The 17,903-nt window shown below is 42.5% G+C and overlaps 1 long non-coding RNA gene across 4 annotated transcripts; it reads left to right on the forward strand.

Moving 5' to 3' along the window:
- Positions 1-4,091: 4,091 nt before the first annotated feature.
- LOC123151143 (uncharacterized) lies at positions 4,092-7,117 on the forward strand. 4 transcript variants are annotated; one of them, XR_006475518.1, is made up of 4 exons: positions 4,092-4,528; positions 5,317-5,383; positions 6,561-6,647; positions 6,784-7,117. It is a non-coding gene; the product is annotated as an uncharacterized lncRNA (long non-coding RNA). The 4 variants fall into 4 exon arrangements; XR_006475519.1 differs by having other exon boundaries at positions 4,092-4,718; positions 5,317-6,647; XR_006475516.1 differs by having other exon boundaries at positions 5,317-6,647.
- Positions 7,118-17,903: the final 10,786 nt, after the last annotated feature.

A 17,903-nucleotide genomic window follows, 5' to 3' on the forward strand; every position in this document is an offset into this window, starting at 1 on the left:
TTAGCCTTGGTACGATTTCTGGATCGATCACCTTCTGAGATATTGCATTGAGGAATGCACATAGCTTCACAATGGCTAATGCACATAACTTCACAATGGCTAATCGGACGTTTTCCGGTAGAAGCCCCCTCAATGCAACCGGAAGCAGTTGCGTCATAATCACGTGGCAGTCATGAGACTTTAGGTTCTGAAACTTCTTCTCTGGCATATTTATTATTCCCTTTATATTCGACGAGAAGCCAGTCGTGACCTTCATACTGAGCAGGCATTCAAAGAAGGTTTCTTTCTCTTCTTTCGTAAGAGCGTAGCTAGCAGGACCTTTATACTGCTTCGGAGGCATGCCATCTTTTTCGTGCAAATGTTGCAGGTCCTCCCGTGCCTCATGTGTATCTTTTGTCTTCCCATACACGCCCAAGAAGCCTAGCAGGTTCACGCAAAGGTTCTTCGTCACGTGCATCACGTCGATTGAGGAGCGGACCTCTAGGTCTTTCCAGTAGGGTAGGTCCCAAAATATAGATTTCTTCTTCCACATGGGTGCGTGTCCCTCAGCATCATTCGGAACAACTAGTCCACCGGGACCCTTTCTAAAGATTACGTAGTGTAAATCATTGAACATAGCAAGCACGTGATCACCGGTGCGCATGGCGGGCTTCTTCCAGTGATCTGCCTCGCCTTTGAAATGCTTGCCTTTCTTTCGACATTGATGGTTGGTCGGAAGAAATCGACGATGGCCCAGGTACACATTCTTCCTGCATTTGTCCAGGTATATACTTTCAGTGTCATCTAAACAGTGCGTGCATGCGTGGTATCCTTTGTTTGTCTGTCCTGAAAGGTTACTGAGAGCGGGCCAATCGTTGATGGTCACGAACAGCAACGCCTTAAGGTTAAATTCTTCCTGTCTGTGCTCATCCCACGTACGTACACCGTTTTCATTCCACAGTTGTAAAAGTTCTTCAACTAATGGCCTTAGGTACACATCAATTTCGTTGCCGGGTTGCTTAGGGCCTTGGATGAGAACTGGCATCATAATGAACTTCCGCTTCATGCACATCCAAGGAGGAAGGTTACATACATAGAGTCACGGTCCAGGTGCTGTGATTGCTGCTCTGATCCCCGAAAGGATTAATGCCATCCGCGCTTAAAGCAAACCATACATTCCTTGGGTCCTTTGCAAATTCATCCCAGTACTTTCTCTCGATTTTTCTCCACTGTGACCCGTCAGCGGGTGCTCTCAACTTCCCATCTTTCTTTCGGTTCTCACTGTGCCATCGCATCAACTTGGCATGCTCTTCGTTTCTGAACAGACGTTTCAACCGTGGTATTATAGGAGCATACCACATCACCTTCGCAGGAACCCTCTTCCTGGGGGGCTCGCCGTCAACATCACCAGGGACATCTCGTCTGATCTTATACCAAGCCTCGGTATGAATGGCATATTTTCTAATCTTTCTAATCTTCAAGCGCATTGCATCCATCTTGATCTTGTGATTATCGATGACATCCGCAACATGCAACTCCAATATCATCTTCTCCTCCTCAATTTTTTTATTTTTTCCTTCAACAAATTGTTTTCTTCTTTAACTAAATTTAACCTCTCGACAATAGGGTCAGTTGGCATTTCTGATTCACATACATCCTAGATAAATAAAATCTATTTCACGTTGGTCGGCATAATTTTCATAAACAATAAATGAACCAATAGTTATAAAGATAATATACATACCACATCCGAATCATAGACAGGACGAGGGCCGACGGGGGCGGATACCAAAACCATCGCACTATATAAGGTGCAATAATAAATGTAAGAAAATGATACAAGTATCTATCTAAACATACAAGTAAGAATATTTTTCCTTTCAGAAAGAAGATAAGAACAAGAGGCTCACCACGGTGGTGTCGGTGATGAGATCGGCGCGGGTGATCGACGGCGGTGAAGACGGGGATGGGGCGTGACGGACCGCTAAATCTAGAAAAATCTCGAGGAAAATGGAGCTTGGAGGTCGATCTTCGAGAGGAGAAAGCTTAAGTAGTGTGGCTCGGGCATTCCATCAAACACCTCATGTGCATAGGAGGTGAGCTAGAGCACCACAAAGCCCTCTCCCCCTCGGCCAGAGAAAAACAGAGCACTGCGGTGCTCTGCTCGCGAGCGAGGGGTATATATAGGCACCTCATTGGTCCCGGTTGGTGACATGAGCCGGGACTAAAGGGGAGCCTTTGGTCCCGGTTCAAGCCACGAACCGGGACCAATGGTGGTGGGCCAGGAGCGAGGCCCATTGGTCCCGGTTCATCCCACCAACCGGGACCAAAAGGTCCAGATGAACCGGGACCAATGGCCCACGTGGCCCGGCTGGCCCCCTGGGCTCACGAACCGGGACCAATGCCCACATTGGTCCCGGTTCTGGACTGAACCGGGACTAATTGGATGACCCGGCCTGGACCAAAGCCCTGTTTTCTACTAGTGTACCAATAGCCGGCGGTATACTAGATTGCCCGATGGTAAAAATCCAACTCTCGGATATCCAATTAAATGCCCGACGGTTCATTATAATGTCCAACGGTTTTTGCTACACCCTCGGGGATTACATGTAATGCCCGACGGTGAAATTTAATAGCCGAAGGTGAAAAATAAAACTCTCACCTATTAGTGCAAATGGCCGATGGTACATATGTGACTCTCGGTTATTTGGAAAATACCCAACGGGAGATAGCAATAACCGACGGGTATCTCTGTGATATGCTTCAATGGATGACATCAATAAACATGTGAAATGACCAATTGTAATTATATTCTAGATAATTCAAGATGATACATTTCTCTATAAGTATTAACCAATAGCTAGTATTCTAGAGTGTCTACTCACAGGCTATGTATCCGCACATAAGCTGATTTTATATACAGATGTATGTGTAAATTTCACACTTTTAATTGTTGACTTGCAAGTTCCATTGAGAAGTTTTATCTCTATATCGGTAATTTATTACTCTGGTTGTAGATTCTGTAGGTCCGAGGGGCGTTGGGTGCAGGCTCTACGTCGGGGGAAACCCTTGACCAATGAGGCCGGCCACGATGTTGGCGACGCCCATGGTGCTGTTTTCCTTCTTGTGGGCAACATCGAGACCTACACCCAGCCCTCCGCCTCTTGGCCGCAAGCGAAAGCCCAAAATCTCTGGATTGGGCGACGGCGGCGCATCGACGTTGCTTTCTTCTTGAAGGTGCCAGCTTGGAAGCTCTTCGTGGTCAGGGCTCAGTGCGGTGGTGGTCTGCTGGTCTTCAATAGTGTCCATGCTCGGCAGCTGCGGTGGGTGTTTGGGTCTTGGTCGGAGACAGTGGCGATGTATGAGTTTCCTTTAGGGGTGAGCTCGCCACGACTGTTGTCCTATCCTCGGCAACTGGTTGGCCTGTCCATTCATGCTCGAGGGTGAGTTGCTCTGCCTGCCGACAGGACGGTGTCCTTCGATCCAGGACGAGAGTGCAGGGGTGCCCTCTTCGGAGGCAGCGACGGGACAAGAAGTTTGACCTTGGGAGGAAGAGTGTGGCTTTCGTCCGGCGGTGAATAGCTCCCTTGTCGGAGCCGTTGATGACATGATCTGAGGCCGTCATTGTTTCGTGAAGTTGTGTATCTCGTTGATTCATTTTCCATTTCTTGTTGTATGGCCGGTTGTAATTTGTAGTTTTCTTTATATATAAAGCAAGGAGAAAGTCTTTCTCGGTATAGCACACACAGTCAACTATAACTTTATATATGCATACCAATATACTCCCTCCGTCTCAAAATAAGTGTCTTAAAATTAGCATAAAGTTGAGACACTTATTTTAAGATGGAGGGAGTATTATTAAATAGAGCTGCTATAACATATAAAGTAGTGATTTAAACGCTTTTATATTTCTTTACAGAAGCAATAAGATTTACGTACAACGATTCATGTCAAATATAGATTGATTCCCTGATTTGGGTCATATTTTCGAGCTGATTTGGGTCCAACATCAGCCAATCGTACAAAGACCATCCAATATTTCCCGCTTGATAACAAATTTTATGTACGTGGCCACGTCCTCCCATGTCTCACCCCCTTTTCCCTCTGATGAAACCTCCCACGCAGCTCCTTCTCTTTCCCCCATCCCCGCCAGTCCGCCACCACGCGTCAATCCTGTCGTCGCCCGTCGATCCGGCGCGCAGTTCCACCCTCGTCTCTCTCCCTGGTCCAGCAACGTCACCCAGCCCCTTAGCTTTTCCTCCCGGCGCGAAAATGTCCTTTTGACTCCCGTCTCCGTCTTGTTGGCCCGCAGATCTGGCAGCCCTCGGCCACGACGCTGCGAGCTCTGGCCGGCTTGACCTCGTCGCCCCCATCCAATAGGTGCTCGACGCCGCTCCTCAGGACCGCGGCGGTCTTCTTCATGGTCTCTCTCTCCCTTCACCTCCTACGCCATGTATCGGCCCCTTCCTGAAGCTCCTCCTCATCCGTGTGCCCCCCTAATGTCGCCGAGTGGACCACGCCCACTCCCGCCTCCGCCCGCCTGTACCAGGTCCGGTCGCCTCTTCCTTTGGGCTTTGCGCAATTCGTCGAGCAGGTCATATATGTGGCGTGTGTACGTGTGCTTTTGTAATGGATGGTGGCATTGTGTTCTGGTGGTTGGGGTGCAGGATTTGCTCCTGTTGTTCAAGTTGAATACCGGGGAGATGGAGGAGATGGTGCCATGAAGGGCTAGTGTGGTGGTGAGGTTCAAGTTCTATAACGAGGCCATGGTTGTTTGCATGTCTGTTTAGTTTTTTTCTTTTGTATGGTTGTTGAAAAACAAAGCCGAGCCTATTAGTTTGGAAAATAAAGTCAAGCCTATGTGTTGAAAAATAGTTTGATTAACTAGCAAGTGGCCATTTGCGCCGGTGAGTTGAGCTGGCTAGCTTGTGTTGATGCATGCATGTTTGGTCAAGGCTAGCTAGTTGCAGCAGTTGGGAATAGTACATAAGAGAAGAGACCCTATATCAGCATGTGTAATCAGGACTGGCATGTATACTTGATACTACTGTATAGCTTAACTCGCAGTCCCTGTAAGCAAACCAACTAACATTGAAGAGGTCCTCCATTCATGTCATAGTACGTACATTCCTAGTTCTTTTTCCTTTAGTTTTGGTTCGTAGATGTAATTGTAAGTTTTGTAATCTCGCTTTTGCTTTTCTTATCAGTATTTTGTAGTTCTGTAACATTTAACTTGTATGCCTAAGGCTGAAGCAGTCACTGACATGTTAACATCATGTCCCATGTGTTCTTTCTCAAAGATGTAGAGCAGGGGTTCTTACAGTTTGATAAATACAGGCCACATCAGATTCCGAAGGCGGCTTTGAAAGGGGTGAGATGATGCTCGTCAAGACTAACTGAAAAGGTTAGTCCATCATGTCTTACCCATTTAGTTATGCGCCAATTTAGTTCTGGACAACATGAGCATGCTGCGGATAACTTGCTTTGAGACATGCTCTTTTTATTTGAGCCTGATTTCTTAGATTACCTCATTGCCTACGTGGTACTGTTGTACTGTATATGATGTATGCACCTGCTTATGCCCTATTTTCCCAGATGTGGCTCATAACAGAGATATCTATCTATTAAATCCATCTTAATTAAGGTGCGATGGCACAATTTGGTTGAACTCATATAGGAAAAGATGTTGCTATAATCAATTACAGTAAAATCATTTGCACAGAGAAAAATATTTCAACATTAGACAATATGATCTGGCATGTTTGACCCTCATCAGGCGTCCTCCTTTCTAGCTTTTGTTTTTCCCTGTACTAGCTTTGCCTCTTTTGGTCCTCAGCTTTCCAGACCATGATGCTTTTGAGAATGTCCAGCAAACTTGGTTTCATTTTAGTAATGGAACCAGGGGGTCGCCTCTCTGTTTATCTAAAAAAGTGGAAAGTATTGAATTTTTTTGGAAGTGCATACAGAAATAATGGCAGCTTAACATGAAGAATGATTGTGACATGTCATACGAAACATAAGAAGTTGCTTAATTTGCTATGCGCAATATAACCTAAACTATTGTTGGTGGAGATTAGTGTGCTACTGCTATTTAATTTGTTTGAATGAAAAATTATATTTATATCTTTCTTTACATGACATTCTTAATCTGTTTTTTGTATTTATTGTATGCCCAAACTAGCCAATAGTGTTATGCTAGTCTACTGCTTCTGTTGTGTCATCAGACTGCAAAATATAAGCGCTAGTATATATACTTCAGTGGGGTTGCAGATGTCTGTTGTACATTTGTACTTGGTTATCATTTTACAACTTCAACAAGCCAATGAATCGATTATCGATACGACATATGTGTCTTTCAGATAAGGTTTTTTTTTACCTGTATCACCTAGCCATCTTGGTGTAACCATAGTACATGCGGGTTCTGGACATAGGATTGTTATAGTTAATTAAAAAATGTCATGTGCTTCGAATTATATTAATGTTACAAGTAATTTGAAAAGCATGATGTGTTCTGAACCGTTGCAAACTTATAATGAAATTGACATTAGTGCAGTTTATTGGTATATTCCTTTTGTACACAGAGCAACGTGTAGTACTCAGTCTATTACTTGGAGTTGCGTTCCTGCTGATTCATGTAACCCTGAAAATTGCATGTGAAGGACCAAAAGGTGAGTACGTAGTCATACTGTTAGATATCTAACTAGTCAATTAGAACATCTAAGTTCCTTTTTTCTATCATCAATTAAATTTCAACTACAGTATGTCATTTTCATCTCCCTTACATCTAGTCTAATCGTTTCTTAGGAATGGGAGACAATACTGAAGAATCGTGATCTATGGCAAGGGTGATGATGTCTATGGCGATGAGTGTTATGATCTATTTGGCGACAAGCATTATGATCCATATGGTGATGAAGGGTGACGAGTCTAGTGATCTTTCTTCAAGACGTTCAACAAAGTGAAATCATGGGGTTTTGGTCAATCTAGCTTATGCATAATGCTTGGACCATTATATCTTAGTTATTTTTTTTTGCATTTTAAACTTTCTAGATTGTTCATCATGATCAATGTAATTCTGATGCAACTCTTCTAATATTTTGAAAGTTGTGCTATATACAATATATGTTACTTGGTCATGTGTGGGCTGTGCAATTCTGTGATATATCTGAAATGAAAAGCAATCCTCTAAGGGTGACTATATATAGGGTGTTCGTAGGCCTCTCAACTATAGGAATAAATGAAGGGGTGTATGCACAACCAGCGATTATACTAGCTGACAGTTTGGTTCTCCTCTTAGTTATAATGAACCCCGAGGGGCCAAATATGCCGTCACCTATTGCAAAAGCCGAGGGGAATTGATAACTGTCAGGAAATAAATTCCCGACGGGAAACCGTCAGATATGAGCATCGTCGAGTTTTGGGGAGCTGGCTCGCGACCAAAATATGACCGACGGCTCACCGTCAGCCAAATACCGTGGAAAAATGTATTACCCTACGGTCCCGTCGGCTATTATTGTAATGGCCGACCAAGCATAGCTGACGGGAGATTGCCGACGGTGTACCGTCGGTTATAAAGAAAGATGACGGTGAAGGAAAATATCCGACGGTAATTTGACCCTCGGTTATAATGAGAAATCTAGTAGTGTAAGTAATTTTTATTTGTTGTTCTTAGTTGTTTTCTATCTTTAGTTATGGGTAGGAAACGCAAAATACCAAAAAAAATAGTTGTACCTACTGAACCAATGGTTGAAGAACCAATCAAAATCTATTACTCTGTTGAAGCTTATTACTTGGATCATCTTCGATCCCTTTGTGCTCGTGCTGAAACCCACTAGCTTAGTTGAGGGCAAATCCTTAGATGAGCATGATTGTTATGTGCGGCACCGTATATCTGAAAAATGGAAACTATTATGGGGTCAAATTCAACATTTGCAATGCTATGCTTGGAATTTATGCGAAATATATGATTTTACTTGTTGTACTGAAAACCCTAAGGAACACCTTCCCTACCAATGTGAGTTTATTGATAATGGAATCTTATCTTCTTATGCTAAAGGTGTTTACAGTTACTATGATGTTCAACAAATTGAAGAATTTGTTGCTTTTGAGGGTGCTTATGAAATTGCTTCTTTGATTGAAAAGTATGATGCTACTTTTCACAAATCTGAAAATTTTGCTATACTTAAATATTGCTATGATAATTATGCTTCTAATACCTATGTTAAACAATATATTGAGGAATACTCCGCTGTCCAAGAAGGGACTAATATTTTGCAGGAGTCTATGGAAGAAGAAATTGATGACACTATGAGCTCATTGGATGAAAAAGATGAGGAGGAGAGCGAAGAACAAAAGGAGGAAGAGCGGATTGATCACCCGTGCCCACCTTCTAATGAGAGTAACTCTTCAACTCATACATTGTTTAATTCCCCTTCGTGCTTACCGAAGGATGATTGCTATGATGACTGTTATGATCCCATTGATTCTCTTGAAATATCCCTTTTTGATGACGCTTGCTATGCTTGTGGCCAAGATGCCAATATGAATTATGCTTATGGAGATGAACTTGCTATATTTCCTTATATTAAACATGAAATTGTTGCTATTACACCCACGCATGATAGTCCTATTATCTTTTTGAATTCTCTTGATTATACTATATCGGAGAAGTTTGCACTTATTAAGGATTATATTGATGGGTTGCATTTTACCGTTGCACATGATGATTTCGATAAATATAATATGCATGTGCTTGCTGCTCCTACTTGCAATTATTATGAGAGATGAACTATATCTCCACCTCTCTATGTTTCCAACATGATAAAATTGCAAGAAACTGTTTATACTATGTGTTGGCCTTTACTAGGTGTGCATGAATTGTTCTTTTACGACATGCCGATGCATAGGAAGAGAGTTAGACTTCGTAATTGCTTGATATATGTTGCTTTGTGCTCACTACTAAATTGCAAATCATTGTTAATTAAAATTGGCTTTGATATACCTTGGGATCCGGGTGGATTCACTACTTGGGCACTATATGCCTAGCTTAATGGCTTTAAAGAAAGCGCTGCCAGGGAGACAACCCGGAAGTTTTAGAGAGTCATTTATTTCTGTTAAGTGCTTTTCATATAGTTTAAAAAAAACAAAAATAAAGAGGGGAACCCAAAACTTTTCAAAAAGGAAAGTGAAAGTGAGAAAGACAAGCACTGTTGAAGTGGGAGAGCTCCTTGAACTTTGTTCATGCTCACGACAACTTTGTGAATCTTGATTACAGAAAATTTTCAACAAAAATAACTATCCCCTTGTACAATTCCATTGTATTATAAAAATAATGTGCCAAGGTTTGCCTTTAGGATGTTTACATTTGATTGATGGTTTGTACGATGCAGGACAGAAACTTTGGCTGTAGTGCGCGATTTTACATTTTTAGCTGATACGTAAAATGGTTCTGATTCTTTTTGCACTGTCTTGCTATACAAATTGTTTATTTTTCATAATTTTGGTAGAATTTATAAAGTATCAGAAGTATGGTGAATGTTCAGATTGCTACAGACTGTTCTGTTTTAGACAGGTTCTGTTTTTGATGCATAGTTTGCTTGTTTTGATGAAACTATCAATTTATACCAGTGGATTAAGCCATGAAAAAGTTAGGCTACAGTAGACACAATGCAAAAAAAAAATATGAATTGGTTTGCAACAGTACTTATAGTTGTGATTTGCTTTATTATACTAACGGATCTTACTGAGTTTTCTGTTGAAGTTTTGTGTGGATGAAGTGTTCGATGACCGAGAAGGTCTCGATGTGAGAAGAAGGAAGAGAGGCAAGAGCTCAAGCTTGGGGATGCCCGAGGCACCCCAAGTAAATATTCAAGGAGACTCAAGCGTCTAAGCTTGGGGATGCTGGGGAGGCATCCCCTCTTTCTTCAACAAGTATCGGTATGTTTTCGGATTTGTTTCGTTCATGCGATATGTGCAATCTTGGAGCGTCTTTTGCATTTAGTTTTCATTTTTATTTTATGCACCATGCTGGTATGAGATAGTCCTCGGTTGATTTATAGAATGCTCTATGCACTTCACTTATATCTTTTAAGTATGGCTTCATAGAATGCTTCATGTGCTTCACTCATATCATTTGAAGTTTGGATTGCCTGTTTCTCTTTACATAGAAAACCGCAATTTGTAGAATGCTCTTTTTGCTTCACTTAGATTTGTTAGAGCACGGGCATATCTTTTGTAGAAAGAATTAAAATCTCTTGCTTCACTTATATCTATTTGGAGAGATGACAGGAACTGGTCATTCACATGGTTAGTCATAAAATCCTACATAAAACTTGTAGATCACTGAATATGATATGTTTGATTCCTTGCAATAGTTTTGCGATATAAAGATGGTGATATTAGAGTCATGCTAGTGGGTAGTTGTGGATTGTATAAATACTTGTGTTGAGGTTTGTGATTCCCGTAGCATGCACGTATGGTGAACCGTTATGTAACGAAGTCGGAGCATGATTTATTTATTGATTGTCTTCCTTATGAGTGGCGGTCGGGGACGAGCGATGGTCTTTTCCTACCAATCTATCCCCCTAGGAGCATGCACGTAGTACTTTGTTTAGATGACTAATAGATTTTTGCAATAATTATGTGAGTTCATTATGACTAATGTTGAGTCCATGGATTATACGCACTCTCACCCTTCCACCATTGCTAGTCTCTCTAGTACCGCGCAACTTTCGCCGGTACCATAAACCCACCATATACCTTCCTCAAAACAGCCACCATACCTACCTATCATGGCATTTCCATAGCCATTCCGAGATATATTGCCATGCAACTTCCATCATCATCATATACATGACTTGAGCATTCATTGTCATATTGCTTTGCATGATCGTAAGATAGCTAGCATGATGTTTTCATGGCTTGTCCGTTTTTTGATGTCATTGCTACGCTAGATCATTGCACATCTCGGTACACCGCCGGAGGCATTCATATAGAGTCATATCTTTGTTCTAGTATCGAGTTGTAATATTGAGTTGTAAGTAAATAAAAGTGTGATGATCATCATTATTAGAGCATTGCCCCAGTGAGGAAAAGACGATGGAGACTATAATTCCCCCATAAGTCGGGATGAAACTCCGGACTTTACAAAAAAATAAAAGATGCCAAAGAAGGCCAAATAAAAAAAAGAGGCCAAAGAAGCCCACAAAAAAATAAAAATAAAAAAATAAAAAATGAGAGAAAAAGAGAGAAGGGGCAGTGCTACTATCCTTTTCCCACACTTGTGCTTCAAAGTAGCACCATGTTCTTCATATAGAGAGTCTCTTGAGTTATCACTTTCATATACTAGTGGGAATATTCATTATAGAACTTGGCTTGTATATTCCGATGATGGGCTTCCACAAAATGCCCGAGGTCTTCATGTGCAAGCAAGTTGGATGCACACCCACTTAGTTTCAGTTGCAGCTTTCATACACTTATAACTCTAGTGCATCCGTTGCATGGCAATCCCTACTCACTCATATTGATATCTATTGATGGGCATCTCCATAGCCCGTTGATACGCCGAGTTGATGTGAGACTATCTTCTCCTTTTTGTCTTCTCCACCATAATATTCTATTCCACCTATAGTGCTATGTCCATGCCTCACGCTCATATATTGCGTGAAAGTTGAAAAGATTTGAGAACGTCAAAAGTATGAAACAATTGCTTGGCTTGTCATCGGGGTTGTACATGATTTGAATATTTTGTGTGGTGAAGATGGAGCATAGCCAGACTATATGATTTTGTAGGGATAACTTTCTTTGCCCATGTTATTTTGAAAATACATGATTGCTTTATTAGTATGCTTGAAGTATTATTGTCTTAATGTCAAAGGATAGACTATTGCTTTGAATCACTCGTATCTTAATATTCATGCCATGATTAGACATATGATCAAGATTATGCTAGGTAGCATTCCACATCAAAAATTATCTTTTTTATTATTTACCTACTCGAGAACGAGCAGGAATTAAGCTTGGGGATGCTGATACATCTCCGTCGTATCTACAATTTTTGATTGTTCCATGCCAATATTATTCAACTTTCATATACTTTTGGCAACTTTTTATACTATTTTTGGGACTAACATATTGAACCAGTGCCCAGTGCTCCAGTTCCTGTTTGTTGCATGTTTTTTGTTTCGCAGAATATCCATATCAAACGGAGTCCAAATGGAATAAAAACTGACGGAGATTTTTTTTGGAATATATATGATTTTTGGGAAGAAGAATCCACGCGAGACGATGCTCGTGTGGCCCACGAGGTAGGGGGGCGCGCCCCAGGGTGTCAGGCGTGCCCTGACCCTCGTGGCCACCCCGTGAGGCGGTTGGAGCCCTTCTTTCGCCGCAAGAAATCTAATATCCGGATAGAGATCGTGTTAAAATTTCAGCCCAATCGAAGTTACGGATCTCCGGGAATATAAGAAACGGTGAAAGGGAAGAATCTGAGAACGCAGAAACAGAGAGAGACAGAGAGACATATCCAATCTCGGAGGGGCTCTCGTCCCTCCCTTGCCATGGAGGCCATGGACCAGAGGGGAAACCCTTCTCCCATCTAGGGAGGAGGTCAAGGAAGAAGAAGGAGGAGGGGGGCTCTCTCCCCCTCGCTTCCGGTGGCACCAGAGTGCCACCGGGGGCCATCATCATCACCGCGATCTACACCAACACCTCCGCCATCTTCACCAACATCTCCGTCTCCTTCCCCCCTCTATCTACAGCGGTCCACTCTCCCGCAACACGATGTACCCTCTACTTGAACATGGTGCTTTATGCTTCATATTATTATCCAATGATGTGTAACCATCCTATGATGTCTGAGTAGATTTTCGTTGTCCTATCAGTGGTTGAGGAATTGCTATGATTGATTTAATTTGCTTGTGGTTATGTTGCTGTACTTTTGTGCCCATCATATGAGCGCGCGCGTGGATCACACCATATGGTTAGTTGTATGTCGATAAGACTATGTATTGGAGGGCAAGAGTGACACAAGCTTCAACCTAGCATAGAAATTGATGCATACGGGATTGAAGAGGGACCAATATATCTTAATGCTATGGTTGGGTTTTACCTTAATGAACATTAGTAGTTGCGGATGCTTGCTAATAGTTCCAATCATAAGTGCATAGAATTCCAAGTAAGGGATGACATGCTAGCAGTGGCCTCTCCCACATAATACTTGCTATCGGTCTAGTAAAGTAGTTAATTGCTTAAGGGACAATTTCGCAACTCCTACCACCACTTTTCCACACTCACTATATTTACTTTAGTTGCTTCTTTACCTTAACAGCCCCTAGTTTTATTTTTGTGCTCTTTACTTTATTGCAAACCTATCCAACAACACCTACAAAGTATGTAACACCCTCGATGCGACTATATCTCCCACGTGTCGAGGCACGACTTAGAGGCATAATCGCATTGAAGGCATATGTCACAAGTTAGGCAATCTTCACAACATCCCATGTAATATAGATAATAAAAGGGGAGATAATATAGTTGGCTTACACTCGCCACATCAATAAAGGTACATAATTAACATTACATCATTCAAACACTCATGGCCCGACTACGGCGCCAAAATAAAAGATAACCCAATATGCGACACGGTCCCGATCACCCCCAACTGGGCACCACTACTGATCATCAGGAGAGGAAACATAGTATCGTTGAGAGTCCTCGTCGAACTCCCACTTGAGCTTGAGCGCATCACCTGGAGCGGAATCATCAGGCCCTGCATCTGGTGTAATAGTAATCTGTGAGCCACAGGGACTCAGCAATCTCGCACCCTCGCGATCAAGACTATTTAAGCTTAATAGGTTTGGCAAGGTAAATATGTGGAGATGCAGCAAGCGACTAGCATATATGGTGGCTATCCTGTTCGCAAAAGAGAGCGAGAAGAGGAGGCAAGGCGCGAACGAATAACTAGAGAGCAACCTGCGCAAACATTACTCCAACACCGTGTTCACTTCCCGGACTCCGCCGAGAAGAGACCATCACGGTAACTCACACTGTTGATTCATTTTAATTAAGTTAAGGTTCAAGTTATCTACAACCGGACATTAACAAATTCCCATCTGCCCATAACTACGGGCACGGCTTTCGCAAGTTCAAATCCCTGCAGGGGAGTCCCAACTTAGCCCATGACAAGCTCTCATGGTCAACGAAGGAATAGACTGTTGGGGAACGTAGTAATTTCAAAAAATTTCCTACGCACACGCAAGATCATGGTGATGCATAGCAATGAGAGGGGAGAGTGTGATCTACGTACCCTTGTAGACCGACAGCGGAAGCGTTAGCACAACGCGGTTGATGTAGTCGTACGTCTTCAAGGCCCGACCGATCAAGCACCGAAACTACGGCACCTCCGAGTTCTAGCACACGTTCAGCTCTATGATGATCCCCGAACTCCGATCCAGCAAAGTGTCGGGGAAGAGTTCCGTCAGCACGACGGCGTGGTGATGATCTTGATGTAGTACCGTCGCAGGGCTTCGCCTAAGCACCGCTACAATATCATCGAGGACTATGGTGGAAGGGGGCACCGCACACGGCTAAGAATATGATCACGTGGATCAACTTGTGTGTCTAGGGGTTCCCCCTTCCCCGTATATAAAGGATCAAGGGGGGGTGCGGCCCGCCAGGAGGAGGGCGCGCCAGGAGGAGTCCTACTCCCACCGGGAGTAGGATTCCCCCCCTTTCCTAGTTGGAATAGGATTCGGGAGGGGGAAAGAGGAGAGAGAGAAGGAAGGGGGGCGCCGCCCCCCTCTCCTTGTCCTATTCGGACTAGGGGGGAGGGGCGCGCGGCCCAGCCCTGGCCACCTCTCCTCTCTTCCACTAAAGCCCACTAAGGCCCATATACCTCCCGGGGGGTTCCGGTAACCTCCCGGTACTCCGGTAAAATCCCGATTTCACCCGGAACACTTCCGATATCCAAATATAGGCTTCCAATATATCAATCTTTATGTCTCGACCATTTCGAGACTCCTCGTCATGTCCGTGATCACATCCGGGACTCCGAACAAACTTCGGTACATCAAAATGCATAAACTCATAATATAACTGTCATCGAAACCTTAAGCGTGCGGACCCTACGGGTTCGAGAACAATGTAGACATGACCGAGACACGTCTCCGGTCAATAACCAATAGCGGAACCTGGATGCTCATATTGGCTCCTACATATTCTACGAAGATCTTTTATCGGTCAGACCGCATAACAACATACGTTGTTCCCTTTGTCATCGGTATGTTACTTGCCCGAGATTCGATCGTCGGTATCTCAATACCTAGTTCAATCTCGTTACCGGCAAGTCTCTTTACTCGTTCCGTAATACATCATCTCACAACTAACTCATTAGTTGCAATGCTTGCAAGGCTTATGTGATGTGCATTACCGAGAGGGCCCAGAGATACCTCTCCGACAATCGGAGTGACAAATCCTAATCTCGAAATACGCCAACCCAACATGTACCTTTGGAGACACCTGTAGAGCTCCTTTATAATCACCCAGTTACGTTGTGACGTTTGGTAGCACACAAAGTGTTCCTCCGGCAAACGGGAGTTGCATAATCTCATAGTCATAGGAACATGTATAAGTCATGAAGAAAGCAATAGCAACATACTAAACGATCGGGTGCTAAGCTAATGGAATGGGTCATGTCAATCACATCATTCTCCTAATGATGTGATCCCGTTAATCAAATAACAACTCTTTTGTTTATGGTTAGGAAACATAACCATCTTCGATTAACGAGCTAGTCAAGTAGAGGCATACTAGTGACACTCTGTTTGTCTATGTATTCACACATGTATTATGTTTCCGGTTAATACAATTCTAGCATGAATAATAAACATTTATCATGATATAAGGAAATAAATAATAACTTTATTATTGCCTCTAGGGCATATTTCCTTCAGTCTCCCACTTGCACTAGAGTCAATAATCTAGTTCACATCGCCATGTGATTCAACACTAAGAGTTCACATCACCATGTGATTAACACCCATAGTTCACATCGTCATGTGACCTATACCCAAAGGGTTTACTAGAGTCAATAATCTAGTTCACATCATTTATGTGATTAACACCCAAAGAGTACTAAGGTGTGATCATGTTTTGCTTGTGAGATAATTTTAGTCAACGGGTCTGTCACATACAGATCCGTAAGTATTTTGCGAATTCTATGTCTACAATGCTCTGCACGGAGCTACTCTAGCTAATTGCTCCCACTTTCAATATGTATCTAGATCGAGACTTAGAGTCATCCAGATCTGTGTCAAAACTTGCATCGACGTAACTTTTTACGACGAACCTTTTGTCACCTCCATAATCGAGAAATATTTCCTTATTCCACTAAGGATAATTTTGACCAATGTCCAGTGATCTACTCTTAGATCACTATTGTACTCCCTTGCTTAACACAGTGTAGGGTATACAATAGATCTGGTACACATCATGGCATACTTTATAGAACCTATGGCTGAGGCATAGGGAATGACTTTCATTCTCTTTCTATCTTCTGCCGTGGTCGGGCTTTGAGTCTTACTCAATTTCATACCTTGTAACACAGCCAAGAACTCTTTCTTTGACTGTTCCATTTTTGAACTACTTCAAAATATTGTCAAGGTATGTACTCATTGAAAAAACTTATCAAGCGTCTTGATCTATCTCTATAGATTTTGATGCTTAATATGTAAGCAGCTTCACCGAGGTCTTTCTTTGAAAAACTTCTTTAAAAACACTCCTTTATGCTTTGCAGAATAATTCTACATTATTTCCGATCAACAATATGTCATTCACATATACTTATCAGAAATGTTGTAGTGCTCCCACTCACTTTCTTGTAAATACAGGCTTCACCGCAAGTCTGTATAAAACTATATGCTTTGATCATACTATCAAAGCGTTTATTCCAACTCCGAGAGGCTTGCACCAGTCCATAAATGGATCGCTGGAGCTTGCACACTTTGTTAGCTCCTTTTGGATCGACAAAACCTTCCGGCTGCATCATATACAACTCTTCTTCCAGAAATCCATTCAGGAATGCAGTTTTGACATCCATTTGCTGGATTTCATAAAATGCGGCAATTGCTAACATGATTCGGACAGACTTAAGCATAGATACGAGTGAGAAACTCTCATCATAGTCAACACCTTGAACTTGTCGAAAACCTTTTTGCGACAATTCTAGCTTTGTAGATAGTAACACTACTATCAGCGTCCGTCTTCCTCTTGAAGATCCATTTAATCTCAATGGCTCGCCGATCATTGGGCAAGTCAATCAAAGTCCATACTTTGTTCTCATACATGGATCTCATCTCAGATTTCATGGCCTCAAGCCATTTCGCGGAATCTAGGCTCATCATCGCTTCCTCATAGTTCGCAAGTTCGTCATGGTCTAGTAACATGACTTCCAGAACAGGATTACCGTACCACTTTGGTGCGGATCTCACTCTGGTTTACCTACGAGATTCGGTATTAACTTGATCTGAAGTTACATGATCATCATCATTAGTCTTCCTCACTAATTGGTGTAGTAGTCACAGGAACAGATTTCTTGTGATGAACTACTTTTCAATAAGGGAGAAGGTACAATTACCTTATCAAGTTCTACTTTCCTCCCACTCACTTCTTTCAAGAGAAACTCCTTCTCTAGAAAGGATCCATTCTTAGCAACGAATGTCTTGCCTTCGGATCTGTGATAGAAGGTGTACCCAATAGTCTCCTTTGGGTATCCTATGAAGACATATTTCTCCGATTTGGGTTTGAGCTTATCAGGATGAAACTTTTTCATATAAGCATCACAATCCCAAACTTTAAGAAACGACAACTTTGGTTTCTTGCCAAACCACAGTTCAGATTGTGTCGTCTCAACGGACTTAGATGGTGCC

This window comes from Triticum aestivum, chromosome 7A (assembly GCF_018294505.1).
Source record: "Triticum aestivum cultivar Chinese Spring chromosome 7A, IWGSC CS RefSeq v2.1, whole genome shotgun sequence".
NCBI lineage: Eukaryota > Viridiplantae > Streptophyta > Magnoliopsida > Poales > Poaceae > Triticum > Triticum aestivum.